At 33.8% G+C, this 20369-nt stretch overlaps 1 protein-coding gene across 5 annotated transcripts in view; it reads right to left on the reverse strand.

Moving 5' to 3' along the window:
• The window catches only part of ADGRB3 (adhesion G protein-coupled receptor B3), a 715781-nt gene that overhangs the window by 433892 nt on the left and 261520 nt on the right, over positions 1–20369 (reverse strand). The window lies entirely within an intron of this gene.

Consider the following 20369-nt stretch of genomic DNA (forward strand, 5'->3'; position numbering starts at 1 on the left):
TGTTTCTGTTACATCGAGACAATTGTTGGGCCCTTAAGACCAGGACTTTAATTAATACAGGACAAAGATGATTGAGTAAAACATGTTCTACTGTTAGTGCAGATATATTGCCAGAACCAATGTCAAAATTTGAGAATGTATAATTTTATTTTTTCCAATTAATCTTTAATCTTTTGCTAAAATATTACAACTTACTTTGTGCAATTGAGCACTGCGTTTTGTAAGCACTAATTTTACCTACATTTTTATTTTATGTAAGGAGAAAAGACTGGCACACATTTTTGTACATTCTGGCAAATTCCCACATAAATATGAATGTTTGACACTTGACAGATTGATTTGTCAGAAATTCTTTCCAGATATTCTACCCCAGAGAACATCCCAAGAGAAATCTGAGAAATCTAAATGTGTGTTTGTTTTTGTCAGTTTAGATAAAATCTAAGGCAGGAAATGGAAATCTTCATAAAATGTCAGTTGGCTTAATCTTGTAAAATTCATCATTATTTTCCACTGCTGTCAACACCCTCTCATTCCATTCATTTATGTATTCAGTATGTGCTGTCTAAACTATGTTTATTATGCTAATAAGTATCTAATCACTTATTGTTTAATGATTCTGGAAACTGGCTACTTAAGAAGTTATATCTAGACTTTTATGTACTACCCAGTATTTTTAAATATCATGTGTAATTGGAAATTTTCTGGGTCTGAAACAGCAAAAGAAGTTCAATAGTAATTTTTACTAACATTATACTTTACCTTCTGTCCTCTTGAACTGATCATTTAAATTGTGTATGTGTGTCTGTATCACTGAGAACATTTAAGTCAGGATATACGTATGCATAAATAAGGTGCAGGCTTTGATGGTCACATTAAGGTCATTTTGGCACTCGGAGGGAAAAGGATACCAAAAGAAATTTTTCCATGCCTACCACTTTTTCTTCTTCTGCTGCTTCCTCTTTTCTTTCCCCCCGCCACCCCCCCCCCCGGCCCCCTTACAACTTCTTTTAGTAAGTAACTTTGTTACCTGTTCTAGAAGAAAACAATTCTTCAGTGGTAGCATGAGAATTGCTTACAATCTATATTCTAAGTGGATTATTTGTACAAGAACTAGAATCTTGAAGTTTATAGGTCTGAGTGTGTTGGTGGACATTGCTGAAAGAATTTTAAAAGTGTCATATTAAATTTTTAATGATTTCTGAAGTTTAAACACGAATAAAGTACTTATCTTTAAAAACAGCATCTGTGGGAACTATTTCATATTTTTAATTGGAATGTGATTTAAATCTCTCAAACAGAGATATAACACAAATTAAGTTTCAATTTTCTTCACTACGATCACTTCTACTCAATTCTACTTATCTTCAGTCATCAATGTTATGTGAGCTTAGGGCTGACACCTAACACTGGGATATTTAGTACTGGGCACAGTATTGAAGAAGAAATTCTTTAATCATCTATGAACTTGAATATATATATATTTTGATAACTAAAGGTTTCAAATGGAAATTTTGATTATTTCTGTCAATACAATTTATCTGAAAAACCACTTTTAAAAACTGAGAATAGGATGGCTTGATATAACTAAGTTCCCTGTAAAATGGAAGACATACTAACAATTTATTTCTTTTTCTCAGGTGGAAAAAACAACACTATGGTGGTATTTTTTTTAATGTTCCAGACCTATTCTTTCAGACCTAAAACAATCTGAATTTGTAAATGAATTGTGTAAACAATTATCTAACCAAGTGAGTTTCTTTTACCAATGTTTATATGCCAAATGTTTGAAAAAAAATATATCTTTGTTTGAGGGTTGTTGTCAATGGTTCTATCCATATCTCACAATGGGATATTTTCAAAAAATGTGTGTTCCTTTTAATGATGATTTGATCTTCTTCACGTCTAATGAAAATAAAGGCCAGTTGAATCATCCAAACTTAGAAAAAAAAATAAGCTATTAGTTTTGCTATTATTTTCTTATGTGGTGAATGTGAGTTGAGGTAAACTTTTAACATTTACACTCTGAATAATAAAAGTTCTACATGGATTGTTGAATTATATTCATATGATTCTGAGTTGGCAAAGATAATATACTACATTAGTTACACAAGGAAAAATAGCATAACCAAATAAAAAGATGATCTGCTTTGTGTAAGCGATGAAAAGCAAGTTATGAAATCCAATGAAGTAATATGCAGAATATTGTGTATGTATATACGGTACATGGCTTATGGAAACACAGGGTTATTTCCTACATCTTTATATTGATGGTATCAATGAAGTGGTGGGTAAATAACTATGCATGTATAAAACTCAAATGACTGGAGATGACTTTCATATTTAGGCACATTTCTCACACAATCTTTCAATATGCTTCTAGATAAAAAGCAGTAGTCTCTGGAAGACATACTCCAAGCTACATGAAAGAAAGGTTTCGAAAATTTATTGTTCTTAAGATTAGTTTTATGTCTTCTCCTCCCTCATATATACAAGGATCATGAAGAAACAAAGAGACCTGAAAACTGACCCTTGATGGTCAATTGTTAGTTGTGAAGTTTTTTGTCTCGAAATCAAAGGCTCAAATAATGTGAAATTGCAGTCATCACTAAGTGTAAACACACACACATCCATTTGTTATTTTATCAAATCTTTACATTTTCAATGTGTAGGCAAGTGGAGCTATCAGATTAGTTGCTAAGTTATTACTGCAATCTATTTTGCAGTATAAATGTGAACGTTATTTGTTAACTATCTTTCCTTTGCATTTCCACAGAAACCATCCCAGCCAGGTCACAGTTGTTTCTCAACAAACTCTCAAAGTTATGTCTTACTTATATTTTATGATCAAACTATCCAACTCCAATGCCACTACCTCTATCAACTGTTTCTTTCTTACAAATTAATTAATTCATCTGAGAAAGCCCAAGCATGCATGAGAGAGAGAGACAGACAGACAGACAGAAAGAGCAAGCTGGGGGAGGGGTAGAATGAGAAGGAGAAGCAGACCCCCTGGATAGGCAGGGAGCCCTATGCCAGGCTCAGTCCCAGGACCCTAGGATTATGACCTGAGCTGAAGGCAGATGCTTAACCGACTGAGCCATTCAGGTGCCCCCATGAACTATTTCCTAATCACCCAATCACTATCAGACTCTGTCTTTCTAAACTTCAATTTTATGTTGTAGCAATAATTTGACTTTCATTTGAATTTTCAGATTGTCTTATTCTGCATACTAGATTATAAACTTCTATGAGAAGGAAATATGGTTTATGAGTTTCAAAATCACTTCCTACTTTGCATATAGCTGGGGTTCATTATTTAGTTATTTTGTAAATACATTTCATGTTAAGAGTTGATTCTCCAAAATGTCAGATTCTAGATGTCTAGAACCCTTTTGTTAGCTTGCTTGGTGAATTGTTTGATGGGAAAGAAATAAAATTTTTAGGAAAGTACTTGAAAGTTAGTTATGTATGATCATGAAGGTCAACATTTCTTCTGCCAACAATGTAAGTTATCCATAAATATATTGAGGTTATAATTTAAATAATTGCAATATTACTTTTTAATTTAATTTAATTTTTTTAATATTACTTTTTTAAAACTTAAATGTCAGGGACGTAAAACAAAGTTTAATGCCTTAAAAACAAAGCTTAATTTCTGTCAGTAAACATTTATTAATAACTTATGTGTTAGACACTAAAGTTACAAAGATAAATGAAAAATAGGCTCTCACATTCCGAAGCTCCTAGCCCACAGAAGTCCTCTAAACATGAGCTGAACCTTTGGTATACGTAAACTTTTTTATTTTAATCAAAAAATGAAGCTGTATTCATAGCCCACTTTCTATATTAATTTCCTAAATAGAATATCACCCTTAACTAGAATAACTTGCTAGTGTGTCTCTAAAGAGAAAAATAGATTTTTTTAAGCCATGCAACTGGACATCTGAAGTGACATTTCATTTGTCACAGCATAACAAGTATTTAACAAGGATATTAAATGTATAACTTGCTAGCAGAAGAAGATTCTAACATCTAGCTGGATTATGGTGATATAGACAAATTCTGTAAAGATGCAACCAGACATTTTCTGAAATATGATTATTATATTTAATGCATTCTAAGTTTGTATTTTGTCAGAAGCACGAGTTACTAAATGTGTTCATTTTTACAATTTTTGGAAATAAATTTGTCACAATTATTTTGCATGCACATTTTTTTTTGTGTGTACATTAGAGCTGGGAGGTATTTAGATAGTGAAGAGCAGTCCAAATTATTAGTCATTATGATATCTATCTGTTTTCTGAGGTTTTTAAAAAATGTTTTTTAACAATGGTCAGACTTCGAAATTATATTTTTCACTCAACAACTATTTTAGTGCCTACATAGTTAGGTGCTTTCTGAAAAGATAGAAATGTTGGGGAAAAGACTGCAGTATGTATTATCAAAGACATTTCTAACTGGCATGAATGTTAGAAACAAGGAATGTTAAAATTAGACATTATTAACTGAAATCCTCATTATTAACTGAAATCATGAAGGACATTGGTTAAAAATACTATTGGTTATAAATATATTATTTTCATTTTCCCCAAGAATCAAACAGGAATAGAATATTTGGATAAAAGAGAATTTCCAAAGAATTCAAATATTAGAGTTAGATAATAAATTAAGAAATTCTAGTAAATATTTAAAATAATTTTGGGGAAAATGGAATTAATAATTAAGAAGTATTTAACATAAGGTAAAAATTAAGACACATTAAGAAATATTATAAATCGGAGAAATCCATCATTAAAATTTAAGAGGATAAAAAAATAAAAAAAAATAAAAAAATAAAAAAAAAATAAAATAAATAAAATAAATAAAAATAAAAAATAAAATTTAAGAGGATAATGGATATTCTTTCCTTTCTCAGTTCCATTGCCATAGTTAGATACCTGGTTGTAGGAACCAAGATGCTATTTCTCACAATAACAAAGTAGAACCTCACTTTTCAAAATATTCCTACAGAAATTATTTTTTTAGGTAATTGGCCATGACTCTGTTAAGTAGATAGGCAATTTTATGCCACTTCTAAAAAAGGACAAAACAGAGAATGGTCAAAGGACACACTGCTAATATGTTTACAGAAAAATTTTAAATGTTGAGGAGTTTTCAGTTTTCAATTAAGTTGTTAAATTGTGAAACATAATATATTTTGTAGAAGTAATTATCACATATACTTAGTATATACTTACACATATTTTCTTTGACAATGGTGTTATATTTTAATTTATCTTTATTCAAAATAGGAACTTTGAAATAATTACATATAATGATGGATTTATTTTTAGTTATCCTCAAATATGTATGTGAAAATTATATAATAAAACAACTCATTTAGAATAATTCCAGGAAATTTAGGGTTTAACCCTTAAATCATCATTTTTATTCTTGTCATCCTTCTGGGAAATGTTAGTAAATTGGATGCACCATTCCATATAAGAAATCATCAATGTGTGTAATCATGTAGGAATTATTTGTTAATATTTCTTATACATTAGATAATTGCATTTTATGATCTCATCTCTTTTTGAGATAACTATTGAATTTTTATAAACTACCAGTAATGGTTTGCTTGAAAAGTATTTTATTTGTTTGCAATAAGGAAAATAAATGCAGAAACACATAAATAATAAATGCAATTCTACTTCTAACAGTAAACTAGTAGCTGAATGTCTTTTCTTGTTGACCTGTGTTAGAATTTAATTTAGCACACTTGCATATCAGTGGCAAAATAAGATGCTTTACTATAAGCTTCAACACCTTCTGGCAGAGGACTAAAACTCTTACACCATAAGATTTGAATAATCTTATTGCTAAAGTGGTCCCCTAAGGCCCTAGGAAATAAAAAAAAAAATATAAGAAAGTACACTAAATTGTCTCTGGATAAATAATTCTATATATTCCTAATAAGAACAGGGCTTGGTTGATTTCCTGCCAAGCTTTCTGACATGCAGAGTGATCCTCTGTGGGCCAAGTAGACTCTAGAGATTTCCAAATGGAGGGGAATGCTGCTGCTTTGGGAGTGAAAAGACTTGTCTTTCAGGCTTCCGTGGAAGGACAAAAATGAATGAGTCATCTAGGGATGGGAAGCCAAATTCTTTTGAAGGGAAACAGAAAGGCCCTAACAGTGATCTAAGAACTTAAGAAATGTGTGGTAGAGGATATGGAGAACTGAAGCAGTAAGATATTCAGGGTTTAGTACCACAAGTTGCTATTATTAATAGAAGATAAAGGGTAAAGAATACGGCCAAGAGATATTCCTGAAGGGATTGGTGGGGAGGGAATCAGAAAGCTCTCTCATGCCTTACTAAGAACCTTGGAATGTATCTCTATTTGATTAAATGTGAAACCTTTGTAGGGGTTTAAGAAGCAATGAGCAAGAAATCATGGTTTAATTTGAATTTTAGATAGAGTAATTGCGGAGCAGATAGCAGACTACGGGGAAACAAAATTAGGGCAGAATAAACTATGTGGAAGGTATTGTAATCACCCATGTAAGACTATTTGTAATTGGGTGGAGGACAAGGTTTGATGGAGAGCTTACTAACAGCTCTTAGCTTGCGTTAGCAGGTGGATGGGGGTACCCCCACTAGATAAAGAATCAGAACCACACACAGAACACTGGGCAGTCCGAACTTCCTGCGGACTGAGTACATCTTTGGACCATTGGGTAAATTGTTGACAACTAGAGCAATTCTCAGTGCCCCCAAAAGTTTACAGGAAAAGTGTTTTGTAAGGAAGTCTTTGCTTAAAAAAAGTGACATTTTTTAAGTATACCTTTGATAGATATTACCTTTGTATATATTATGCATATTATATTCTATATATATCATGTATTTATTTAGAATTTTTAAGAAAAATTATTCCCATCTAGTTTTTTTTTAAAGATTTTATTTATTCATGAGAGACAGAGAGAGAGAGAGAGAGGCAGAGACATAGGCAGAGAGAAAAGCAGGCTCCATGCAGGGAGCCTGATGTGGGACTTCATCCTCGGTCTCCAGGATCAAACCCTGGGCCGAAGGCAGGTGCTCAACCACTGAGCCACCCAGGAGTCCCTCCCATCTAATTTTTAAATGAAAGCTCATACTCATATGGTACTTTTCAACTTGCCAAAGTTCATTCTCATTTACTATCACAGTATAGTACAGAAAAAATTTAACTTAAAGCAATATCATGTATCAATATTTACTGAGAGAAATAATTTAATAAGATAGTCCATAAAAATAATTCATACATTCTACACTCCAGTTGAAAGTTAAAAGATTAGATAAGTTGCTTGGCCAAAACATTTCAATATATGAACAATAGGTAATTCATGAAATGCCTGCTCTTTATGTAAGGCACTGGCATCCAGATAATTCTGACAAATCCTTATATGCATTTATATTCAACTGAGTCTCATGGTCTCAAGGTTTACTAAAGGTTTACCTGGAGATAAGAGAGAAGTACCTCGTTATTTTATACTTTTACTTATCCATTATGTTCATGCAGAATTACTTTAGAGAATTTATAAATATCAAATTAAATGTTCTAAAGAGATTCTTAACTACAGGAAACAAACTAAGGGTTGTTGGAGGGGAGGTAGGTGGGAGGGTGGGGTAACTGGGTATTAAGGAGGGTATTAAGGATGGGTATTAAGGATGGGTATTAAGGAGGGCACTTGATGTCATGAGCATTGGGTATTGTATGCAATTGATGAATCTCTAAATTCTATCCCTGAAATTAATATTAGAGTATATGTTAACTAAATTGAATTAAAACATTTTTTTTAAAGTAAATGCTTCTGGTCATGTTTTACCATTTACTGCTATATTTTTATAGTTATTGCAGATTTTTTTTAGCTTAAAGCAGTATCACTGCTTACATATTTTCTGAAAGAAATATCAAAACCGACTTTCTTAATGAACATGATCTTACTAAAACATACATATAACATTTATAATTTCTATAAATAACTATAATTCCATCCTATTTCCTTAATATTTTAGCTTATTTATCAGGGACAAATGAAGATACATGTAAAATATTTTCAGTATTTTTCTTGGATATTAATTATCCTTAAAATCAAAGAACATATATTCAAACTTATTTCCATAAGTTATCATTATTAGTATTAAAGCACACATGGCATCCTACAGAGAACTAAAAATGTTTGGCCTCTTCACAGCAGTGCTTCATATTACCTAAAGACTATTTTAACTGAACTGTAGGCTACATTCTGTTGAATGTAGAAGGTGGACAAATAAATGGGCAACCAGCAGGTACAGCTCTTATTTCAGAGAATCAAGCCTTAAGTTCTCTTGGCCAGTTTGCTCTTCTTGCAAAAGGCAATTCTGGGAACATGATTCCTAAAGTCTTTTAAGTTTTACAATACACTTTTTTCCCCTCAGGTCAGAAATTGGTCCAGGAACATATGTACTATCTCTCAGCAACAAAGAGGCCTATAGGACCTGACCAAGCTTGACTGATGGGTCTGTACTCAGACATACATGCACTAGAATCTAAGTAAAACAGAGCGGTATTTGCTTCTAAACATTTTCTTACTTCAAGCAATGTTGAACAGTTAACTTGACCCATGTCTGAGCACTAAATGGAGGTTTACTTTGAATGAGAGGTCTCAAGTGGTCTAATACTTATTTAAACATATACATCTATGCTGTAGCTAGCATCTACACTGGAGGGGGATTTTTTTTTTTTTTAAGAAGATTATATATGTTTCCAAAGGTATTTGGAAATGAATGAATTCAGGTCATTCAACAAACATTAAAGAGGTATTCATTACATTCCAGTTGGTTTTTAAGTGTGAGTCTTATATATGTAACATATATAGTTACTTATATATGTAACATATAAAATCCCATCTCATCCTCTTCCTTTTACTAGGAAACTAAACCCACTGACATTTATTAAACTTACTAAAATGTAAAACTTATTTATTGCATCTTAATCTAGGGTTTCTCTTAACCAAGTATCTTGTTTTTTCTTCCTTTTTCCCCTTTCTTAATATTTTTGGATTGACAGGAATTTTTTTGTCCTCTAGATCTCTTACTTCAATTATTCAAACATTATATACTAATTTTGTCACACATACTGAAATGTAGTTCTAAATCTATCAATATCGTTAGTGAATCAGTATCTATATTCTTTCCCAAACCAACACAAGCATTTGGGTGTACGGTCACTTGTCCTTTGCTTTGACACTCATATGTCATTTATTTCCCAACTTGCTGTATTTACATACTGCTTCAATAATTTAGACTTAACCATTAGTTGTGTTAATTTCCTTGTCGATCTTCTTTCTTCGACTTGTTTTTTTTTTTTTTTTTGTCTTCGACTTGTTTTTAGTTTTGCTACGGTATATTCTTAAACAGAGAAGGTCTAAAATTGATTCATCCTGCCCTCACACTTGAATTTTCATTTGGTTAGGCCTAAAAATTTAAGGTTAAAAAGGGTTTTTTTCCTCACTAAATTCTTAAGATACCTTTCACACTGAATCCTGGTATCCGTTCAGATGTCTTTTAGTAAGGGAGTCTTCTTTTCTTTCTGGTAGCTTTTCCAGCATTTTTCTTTTTATCTTTGGAGTTCTGAAATTTTACCAGTATGTGTCTAGACCTTGGTCTTTTCCATTCAGTTTGCTTGGTACTCCATGGCCCCTTCCAACACGAGGACATTCTAGCTGAGTACGCTGAATGAATGTGGTTTTTCCTGAGCCAACTTTCCCTCTTGCTCATTTTCTTCCATGTTCATTGGGGAGTTTGGGAGTTTCTGCAAGCTACACTCTGCTTTCATGTCAATCCCCTACAGATTCACTAAGAACTTCTCTGGGAAAACTGAACCCCCCATTTCTGATTTTTTAAAGAGTTAAGTGCACAACATATTACTTTTCCATTTCGTTCTCTTAACACTTCTTTTTCCTACTTACAGAAACCTTTCCAAGGAGTCCCTCTAGTTCCTCACTTCCCACTCACCCAACTATGGCAGGCAATCTGACTTCAACTTCTTCCTTGAATGAAACTGCTCTCTTGAAAGTCAGCTGCCTCTTAAAAACTGTCACATTCATCTTGATCCTTTCAGCATTTGACACCCTCCCACCCTCCCCTATCCCATAACTTTTCTTAAAATGCTCACCTCCCTTGGCTTTCAAAGCTGACACTTTGAATCTCTTCCTCCTCCTGACTGCTTTTCTGCCTCCTTTATTTGCCTTCGTGACTGTTCATTCTCTAATGTGAATTTTCCCACAGCTCCTGCCTTAACATTCTTTCTCTCAGAAGTTCCAACCATTCCTAGACTAAGGTATCACTTTCTGGCCAACAATTATCAGCAGCCCTTAATCTTCTGGGCTGATCTACATCTTACAGACCACTTGCACTAGCACTACCATGCCCCCTAGATATTTTGCTGGCAAACTTAGCATTTATGGAAACAAGTTAATCACTTCCCTGATGAGAGCGGCTCCTAGCTATGCATTTCAAATGTATCTTTAATAAATACACAGTGCTCAAAATAAACAGTTCACGAATGAATAAATAGCAAAATAAAACTAAAAGCTAACCAGAAATAATGCAGAAAATTGTTTTAGATGCATCAAAATATCTTGATGGGCCAGTTAGCTTATGTGAAGATAGACCCTAGGGCCTGATCTGAAAGGTGCATAACATAACAAAGTAATAGTTTGAAATTTACAGAGGCTGCCAGGGACAGAAGGTGAGTCTTATTAGGGACATCAGAAAAAGGACAGGTGAGGTTAACAGATCTTGGGAGAGGAATGAACAGAGAGTTATCCATAAAAGTGGTGGGAGGATAAGACCAGAAGAGAAATTGGAAATTCCCTGAGGAAGGACCATCAGAAGCAAATTTAATAGCAGTGATATTAAGGTTTAATGTATATACTATGACAAGGTGAAACACCTTTCCACTAGAGTCAACTTTTATTAAAAGCTTACCTAACCAGTATTAGAGATTGTTAAAATGATAAAAGAAAAAGAAGATTAATTTCATATTAAGATTTATAAGGGGCAGAATAGAAAGGATGGCCCCAGAAACAACTACAAAGCAATGGTTGATAATAGAGCTAAATATATATGTAAGAGTGAATAGGAAAATATGTAAGAAATACATGTGACCCATCTCTCAAAGAATCTTTAGGAATAATAGGGAGATATTAAATTTCTAGTTCTAAATTATGTGGCAGATCACACCAAGCATTCCTTTGAAAATTATAATAAAGATAGCCTTCAGAAGGCTGGAGAATTTGGGAGCACACTGATAACAACTCTAGGATTATGAGTTGACATTCTTTTTTTTTAAGATTTATTTATTTATTTATTCATGACAGACACAGAGAAAGAGAGAGAGAAAGAGGGAGAGAGAGAGGCAGAGACACAGGCAGAGGGAGAAGTAGGCTTCATGCAGGGAGCCCGACGTGGGACTCAATCCCGGGTCTCCAGGATCACACCCCGGGCCAAAGCTGCGCTAAACCGCTGGGCCACCAGGGCTGCCCATGAGTTGACATTCTTAAACTGGTGTCTGGGAAGCTCATATTGGTAACGTAGATTAAACATGGTCCTTCTGCTGCTTTTATACTTTTGGCATTATATGTTAATGCTAACATAATTTAGCAATGAGTTTAAAGTTGTTTCCTCATTATCATAGGTTAGGTTTCTATGGGCCTGTGGCCAAATGGCCAAAGACAGGCAAAAGGAGTTAAGAATGGCATTTCTTACATGCTAAAATCCTTCCTTATTTCAGTTTTGGAGTTTTCTTCCTCCTCCACCCTAACTTTCACAGGCAACACTAGCTCTGATTACTCACTTGTAGTGAACTTTCCCACCAAGACTTAAGTGGGTGAAACAAGATTTTGCTTCTCTGAAGGAAAATAATGTCTCTTTTGTGTGGCAGTTTTTACTTTTTTAATGTTTTAGCTGTTGTTTCCAGTCAATTATAATCTCTCCTCAAATCTCTGTATTCTGTATATTATTATTTCTTTGCCAGAAGTTTGTGTCAGAGTGTGTGTTCCCAGCTGGGACATATCTAACTTAACAAGGTACTTTAAAATGGATATACTGGTTTTCGATGATTAAAGTTTAATGAGTCAACATCGTAAAATAGTTGTGCCAAATATCAACCTAAACTTTGGTTGCATTTTGAAAAGTATGGAATACTTAACACTTGGTTGTGGTTATCATTATTTTAAAAAGAAGAGTATTGATAAAGGAAAAATCTGTGGGAAGAAGAGTGCTCAGGTGTGGAAGTGTGACAACTGGTGAGGATGGTCTTAAAAAATTATAGTTTATTGTCAGGCTTATTTCAGAAATAAATTTTTGAGGACCCAATGATAAGACACTTTAGAGAATCAAATCTAGTAGAAAAATTAGGGAAAGCTTAAATAATCAGATGAGATAGGGCACGTTCAGGGTGGTATGGCCATAGACGAAAGCTTAAAGAATCAAACTTTAGTATAGACTTATAAATGTGTTAAGTGCCATACAAATAAATTCTTATCAGAATAAAAATATTAAATTTGGATAAAAGAATAAGTGGTAATTTTCTTTGATTACTTGGAAACCTGTCATGTAGCAGATGGATTATAAATAAAGTAGCTACGCTGTTTATTAAGAACTCAAATCCATAGGAAGGACTTTGTAACAATTTGTGGTGCATAAAAAGAATGGATGGCCATATGAAGTATCAGGCTTTTGATCACAGGGAGTGCTTAAGCAGTGATTGTGTGACTAATGAATATTGTAGAGACCATTCCCGCATGGATCTATCCCTGATTCCTAGAGTTTGTGACATTTCTCTTTCCTTGAACCCCATATTCTCTCAAATTTTTTTAACTCTTATCATATCTCCATCCAAAGCATGTTCCAAATATGTCAATGTCTCTTCATCCCCACCACTACCACTCTCCCAGCTACCCCCAGCACTTGGACCATTGCAGTCATCTCCTAAGTGTCCGATGCTTACCCCTATCATCATTTCCCCTGCTTAAATACTTTCTCCACATAGCACACAGATAGGTCTTTTCAAAGGTAGAACAGGGGGTGCCTGAGCTGACACCAAGCATTAGACTCTTAGTTTCAGCACAGGTCGCCATCTCATGGTTGTGGTATTGAGCCCCAGGTCAGGCTCTGAGCTCAGTGTAAAGTCTGCTTCAGATTCTCTCTACTTCTCCCTCTCCCTTAACCCCCTAAAATAAATAAAATCTAAATAAATAAATAAATAAATAAATAAATAAATAAATAACAAAACAGATAATGTAAGACCTCTTCTTAAAGTCCTCTTATATATTCCCAATTCTTAGAATAAAATTCACACTCCTTATCCTGGCTTTTACGAAAAGCCAGCCACAGCCTACTACTTGACTTCTCCAGCATCATCTCATCCTTCTCCCCATTACTCACCATGTTCTAGCCACACTGGCCTTCTTTTTAGCTTCTTAAATACACATAGCTCACTTCTCTACACTAATTTATATCTTTAACTGGGAAACTCTGTTGACATTTGCATAGCTGATTCATTCTTGTCATTTTTATCTAAGCTAAAATTTTACTTTCTGAATTCAAGAGGCTCTCATTGACCACCAAATGCAAAGTACCTATATAGTTATTTTCTAAGACCTGATTGAAATTCTCTGCACAGGTTGTATCAATACTTGTTTTAGGGTTTTGTTTAGTTATTTGTTTAATAATAGTATCCAGCAACCCACTAAATGTGATCTTTATAAGAGTAAGAGTCTTGTGTGTCTTGACCATCACTGTATCTTGTACCTTGCTAACTGGTTAAAAAAATGCTTTGGAATGGAGAAAGAGAGGGAAAAGAGAGAGAGAGAAAAAAGGGAGACATTATTATTATTAAGTGACATCATGTTCTTAATCTTACTCATTGCATTCCTCAGATTTATCTTTCAATTCACAAGCACGTCCCTTGGCACATCCAAGGGAGTGCTTAAGTCATCTAATCAATTTTTAATTTTGGTGACTCTGTTTTACTTTCGGTAATTCTAGTTTTTCCAAATGTATTTTCTTCTATGTTGTTCTATATGTATTCTTTATTATTCTTTTTATAGTTTCATTAAAGATTCCCCCCACCCCTCCCAGTTTTTAGTGTGCTCCTTGCATTGTGTCCGCAGATTCTCCTTCCTGGTCTTTGTTTTCTCCTGTAGTTCATCTTGTTTCTATCTTACTTTATTTCTATTGAAAGTTCATCTTACACAGTATTTCCCCTGTGAAGCTACTATATGGCCTCAGTGTAAAAGTGTCTTTCCAGGGCAGCCTGGGTGGCTCAGCGGTTTAGTGCTGCCTTTAGGCCAGGGTGTGATCCTGGAGACCTGGGATCAAGACCTGGGATCGAGACCTGGGATCGAGACCTGGGATGGAGACCTGGGATCGAGTCCCACATCGGGCTCCCTGCAAGGAGCCTGCTACTCCCTCTGCCTGTGTCTCTGCCTCTCTCCCTCTGTGTGTCTCATGAATAAAAAAAAAAAAAATAAAAATAAAAAATAAAGGTGTCCTTCTACAGCAGTAAATTTCTTGGTTTTATGTTGCTACATCAAAAGAATATAAATTCACACGGTACCCCTACATGGTATGTGCTAGGATTTGTTTCTTTTTTGAGGAGCAAGCTTCCTTTCCACTGTGTCCCAGGGCTATTGAGTGATGTTTCTCTAGAATTCCTTTGAAACAAAGGATAGTCTTTGAGGCTCCAGGCTATATGTAGTTTGATTGATTTAGTTCCCTAAACCTACATAGAGCAAGGACACTCTCCTCTCTTGGAAGTAGCACTGAAATTCTTATTCTTACCCATTTGGAACTTATAACTGTGCAAAAGCCCCCAGCTTACCCTTAATATTGTATCTTTTATCTTTTATTGATGCTGTATGTCTTATGGGCACCTATATACATTTCCCTTTTCAGCTTGGCTTATTTTTCTGTCTTGACATTTTATCCAGCCTTTCTATGAGTTTCTAGCAGATCTGGGATCCATCGACATTAGCTCATCCTGCCCTGTTGCTAATTTTTTTTTTTACAATGAGTTAGGCACTATAATTAGGTGCTATCTTCCTCATGAGTTAGATTCTGTTATTAAATCCATTTTCGATACTGAAAATACGAGGTTTTAAGAGGTTATGGTACTTATCAATCATTATGCAGCTAAGATGTATTGGTCCTGGGACTCAAAAAATCACATCTAATTGTTGCCCAAGCCATGTTCTCATGTGTAAGGCCATATAGCTAATAGGACCACTAGAACCCTTTTCAACATTAAAATTAATCTTTATCCTTGCACTTTGCATGGTTTACGTCCCTAAATTGGGATATGTGGTTTTAATGGTATTAATCATAGTGGGATATAGAATCAGGTAAATACATGCTCAGAGTTTTTATAGTCTCAGTGGCAGGTCCCTTCCAACTGCTTTGTAAGTTTTCCTTGGTACTCTATGGGAAGAAAAATATGCTAAATTAAGAGCTTCACAATGTGAATTGATATTAAGAATCCTTAAAAAAAGAGCAAAATCTTACAGCGTCATTAACATGAGGTTGGATATAATGGAAATATGTTAATGGTGAGTAATGTATCAAATGGTTTCTTCCTTAATGTTTTCACCCCTGGCAACAGATGTCTTTTTAATTTTGCCTCCATTAAAATTTTCTTTATTAAGCCTAAATAAGAAGGTATATTTATATTTTCAATGAAGGATTTAAAAGTGTGAATAGCAGGCTATATTATATTCATTCTGGAGGACATGCATATAAATTTATATATTCAATCCTTAACTTGCTGAAACTAAAAAGGCATTAATTTTTATGTCCTCTACAGATTGTAAAGGTTTTCTGATTCCAATTCTAATAAAAGAATAAAATTCTCACAACACTACTCAATTCTTCTTAGTAAATGGCTGAGAAAGAACTGAACTCCTTTACCAGACAAGCAATCTGTTAATTACTCATAAAGGTCAGAACTGAATCACACAAGAATTTAATTTTTCTGTGTAACAGTACTCTATGTTTTTTCTCAAACCCTATGGTTTCAGAGAACCAGAGTTTCCCACTACCTCAAAACACTAGGTTGACCTCAAAACAAGTCTGGAAAAAATATCCTTCCAGACATTAAAAAATGAAACATGAACAACTACCAAATGATATTTGACATTTAAGAATGACCTTTGTGTAGCAAATAAAGTCATTTTCCAAAAAGCCAGCATTCAAACTTTCCCAGAAACAATTTGCAAATGAAAATACATCACCAGCTAAAGAAGTAATTACTAGCCATAAAGCTTTTCTTTTTTGCAAACACCATTGAAATTACTGAAGTTAAATGTCCAGATTAAGAAAAAATCCTCCATCAATTCTCACATCATTTTTCCATACTGCTGAATCAGTTTTTATAACTCTACTGAATGTATGTTTTCTTTTTAATTTCTAAACCTTTTTCTCTTGCAGCCTCCTCTATGGATGGAGAGATTATCCTGGCATCCTGTGTTTCATTAAATTTAGTGACTTAGACACCTAAAGACATGATTTGCTGTCCCTTGACCGCAAGTTTTTGCCCTCCAAATATCATATTGATTCTATAAAGAAAACAATCTCCTGGCTTTAAGCAGCAGATTATTTGAAAAAGCATGGTCGGAACCATTTAAATCCTACCCTGGGACCAATCAGTAAGTGATATTCAGCAAATAACACTAACAAGGTAACATAAAGTGGTCCTATGAAATTAAGCTGAGAGTCTACATAAACGTGTGTCAGTATTTCCTTTTTTTGTGTGCGTGAGGACAAAAACATTTCTTTCTTTTCTTTTTCTTCTTCTTCTTCTTCTTCTTCTTCTTCTTCTTCTTCTTCTTCTTCTATCCTTCTTTTCTTCTTCTTTTGATACAAACATTTCATTAGCACCTACTGTGTCATTACTGTTTGACAGAAGGGATTTGCTGCCTCATTTATTTTTCTGTGAAAATAAGAATTCTTACTTTACCACCCACTGTAGAAGTGAAGAAATGAAGTAACATGTAATAATATCACTAGGCTACAAATAGAAGAGCTGAATTTTAAAATTAGGTGTGTCTGTGTTTGAGGCCAGTTTTTTGTTCTACAATACTAAATGTAAATACACAAAGGCAGGGTATCCTTTCCCCATACAAAAGTAATTCAAATTCCTTGTAGAAAATAAAGACATCAGAAAAAAAGATATATTATGTGTATCTCTACTCCACTACCAAAAATTCTTACTACCATTATTTTTTAAGTTCTAGATTCATTTTGCGGGGGAGGGTTGCATATGTAGTAAGATGTTATGATGTTTTTCTGAGAACTTAAGCCAGGAGTTAACAGCACAAAGATTTCACTGTTAGGAACACATTTACTGAATTAAAATATTCAAAGTATCTCAGGGACATAAGGTCAGCCTTTACCATTGAGAGTCATCCCAAGGTAAGACTACTGGCAATTTTTTGTTTCCGTTTTTGTTTTTGTTTTTCCCAAAAAAGAAGAAAAGGAGGAGGTCCTTAGAGAATCACTGGTAAATATAACGGAAAATAAAACATTTCTTGCTTGGACATGCACTTAAATCACCAGGCTTGCTTGCTATCTCAGGTGCTGTCAGATAAAGAAGAGAGAACACCAGTGGAAGAGTTTTTATGAGGCCATGTCAACTACAAATACAGGAGAGGATTAGTTTCTGCAGCTGAGGAAAAGGGATGAGGTTTTGGAAAACTTCAGGATTTAAAGACAAAAAGATTTAGAAGTAACAAATGTTACACTCTTAGGTTGAGTGTCTGTCTTTGGAGTAGGTTGTGATCCTGGGGTCCTAGGATTGAGTCCCACATCATGCTCCTTGCAGGGAGCCTGCTTCTCCCTCTGCCTATGTTTATGCCTCTCTTTGTGTGTCTCATGAATAAATAAATAAAATCTTATAAAAAAAAAAGAAAGAGAGAGAGAGGAAAGTAGAACTTTGATGTAAGATGAAGAGGAATAGTGAAAGCGGACCAAAAACTTAGGAGTGTTTCATTGGAGAATTCCAGCCAAGACACATTGAGTGAATAGAAGAGATACTCTTGGGGATTCAGGTTATGAGATTTGGAAATTAGGTAGTCATTGCTGACCCACAAGAATCAAATGATTTCCAAAAAAGATAAAAATGAAGTAAGTTGATTAGAAACACAAAAGCCTTAGAATTGATCATTGATCAATTAATTCAATATATGTGTCTTTTTGAGGCTCTAAAAATCCAATGAGGAAATAAAAATACAAGTAAAATTAAACAGACAATAAATAACTACAGAATGTATTGATTTTAATATTAAAGAGAACATATTTATAAATATTCTTATTAGGATTTCTTTGAAATTAATAATTTGCAGAAAAATTAGCAATAACAATTTAAGAAGCAAGAGAAATATTTAGTTGTCCAATAAATCAAGGAGACAGAAAATGTGGTTAAAGAACTAAATGTAAATAAGGACCAGACTCATATACATTGGGGTGGACTTTACTCTTAAACTTTTATAACAAAGTTATTTTCTGATATATACAAAAAATTATAGGACTTGAAAATAATGAAAAGCTACCTAATTTGTTTTATAAAATTAGGAAAGCATGGATAGCAAAATATGACAAAGATGGTTAGAATTAAAAACCATAAAGCAAAATGATTTATGTGAAAATCCTAAATAAAATACTAGAATGGAATTAATAGTGCATGAAAGGGAAAAAACACCTCTCACAACTAAGTAGGGTCTATTTGAGGAAAACATGCTAATATCAAGAAATCTTGGAGAAAAATACATTTAAATAGGTCTAGAGAAGCCTCAAATTTGCCAACTTTTCCTAATTAGGATTATTTAAAAGTAGAAATCCTTAATATGGTTAGGAAATATAACAAGCCTCAAATCAATAGTCCTATCATACCTAGTAATGAAACTCTGGAGACATCCTCATAAGTAATAAGTACAAAATAAGGATACTCATAACAACAATAATGATTTCATACTGGTTTGGAAGTCAATTCACCACAATTAGACTCAAAGCATTTATACAACATGCAACAATGGGAAAAGAAACAAATTGTATTTGCAGGCAACAGAATTACTTAGCTAGAAAGGCCAATTTTAAAATTGGTGGAATTAATAAGAGTTCATTATGCCTAAATATGTGATACAAATATTCAAATTAATAGCTTTGTTACATCAATGTAAATTACAAATAATTTCTAAAAACATACTAAAAACAAAGTGTGAAACAAGCAATTAATTTAACACTAAATATTCAGAAGCCATATGAAGCAAAACAAATTTTAATCGGAATTACTGAGTGTGTCAGATGCTGCCTAGTGCTTCACCATATTATCTTATTTATTCCTTACAATTATCTTTTGTTTACATTTCATGTTCCTTTGAAGCATGGAAAGACGTAAAACTTGTCTGATGTCTCACAGCGAAGTGGCTGAGGGAGGATGAATGAGGGAAGGAAAATAGGAAGGAAAGAGGGAGAGGAAGTGGTGATGGCACAGGCAAATATTCAGCGATGTGATAGACTCTGCTGTGAGAGATGTACTGTACATAATAAGAGATTTTTATCAGAAACATCATAATCTAAGATTGAATAACAAAACAGGGAAGATATCTGTGGCAATGTTGCCTGCACATATCATTAACAGACCAAAACCAAAACGATAATAACAATAAACATGCTCACTCCACTAGTAACCCAAATAAGATGAACTACAATAATAATAATAACAACATTTTTTTGACAAAGAGACAGCATGAGGTGGGACGGGGGGCTCGGGGCATTAAGACAGATTCTCCCAAGTAGGCCCCAAACCCAGACCAAAGCCCAAAGCAGTGCTGGATCTCACTACCCTGCAATCATGACAAGAGCTGAAATCAAGAGTAGGACATTAAACTGACTGAGCCATTCAGGTGCCCCAAGAATAATTATTTTAATCTATGAGATTAGCAAAAATTAAAAGTTAGACAGTACTTTTCAGAGCATCATGAAATAAGTGGTCAAAGAATGCTACTGGAATTCAAACTATTTCAAAACTTAGTCTTTTGCATTTTGGCAGTTTTTACTAGGAACTTTAAAATTGTCAATATCCTTTGATTCAGAAATTGTTTCTTAAATGTATCTGATTGGAAATCATAGAGATGTGGTCAAACATGCATGATCAAATGTATATTGCAGAATCACCCGTAATATCAAAAAATTAAAAACTAAGGAAGAACTAGTAAATAATGAAATTAATGCAGCACTTGAAATCCACTTTCTAAGAAATTTTAATGGCAAAGGAAAATGTTCTTGTTACATTTATAAACAGTAAAAACAGAA

This window comes from Canis lupus, chromosome 7 (genome assembly GCF_048164855.1).
Source record: "Canis lupus baileyi chromosome 7, mCanLup2.hap1, whole genome shotgun sequence".
Classification (NCBI taxonomy): domain Eukaryota; kingdom Metazoa; phylum Chordata; class Mammalia; order Carnivora; family Canidae; genus Canis; species Canis lupus.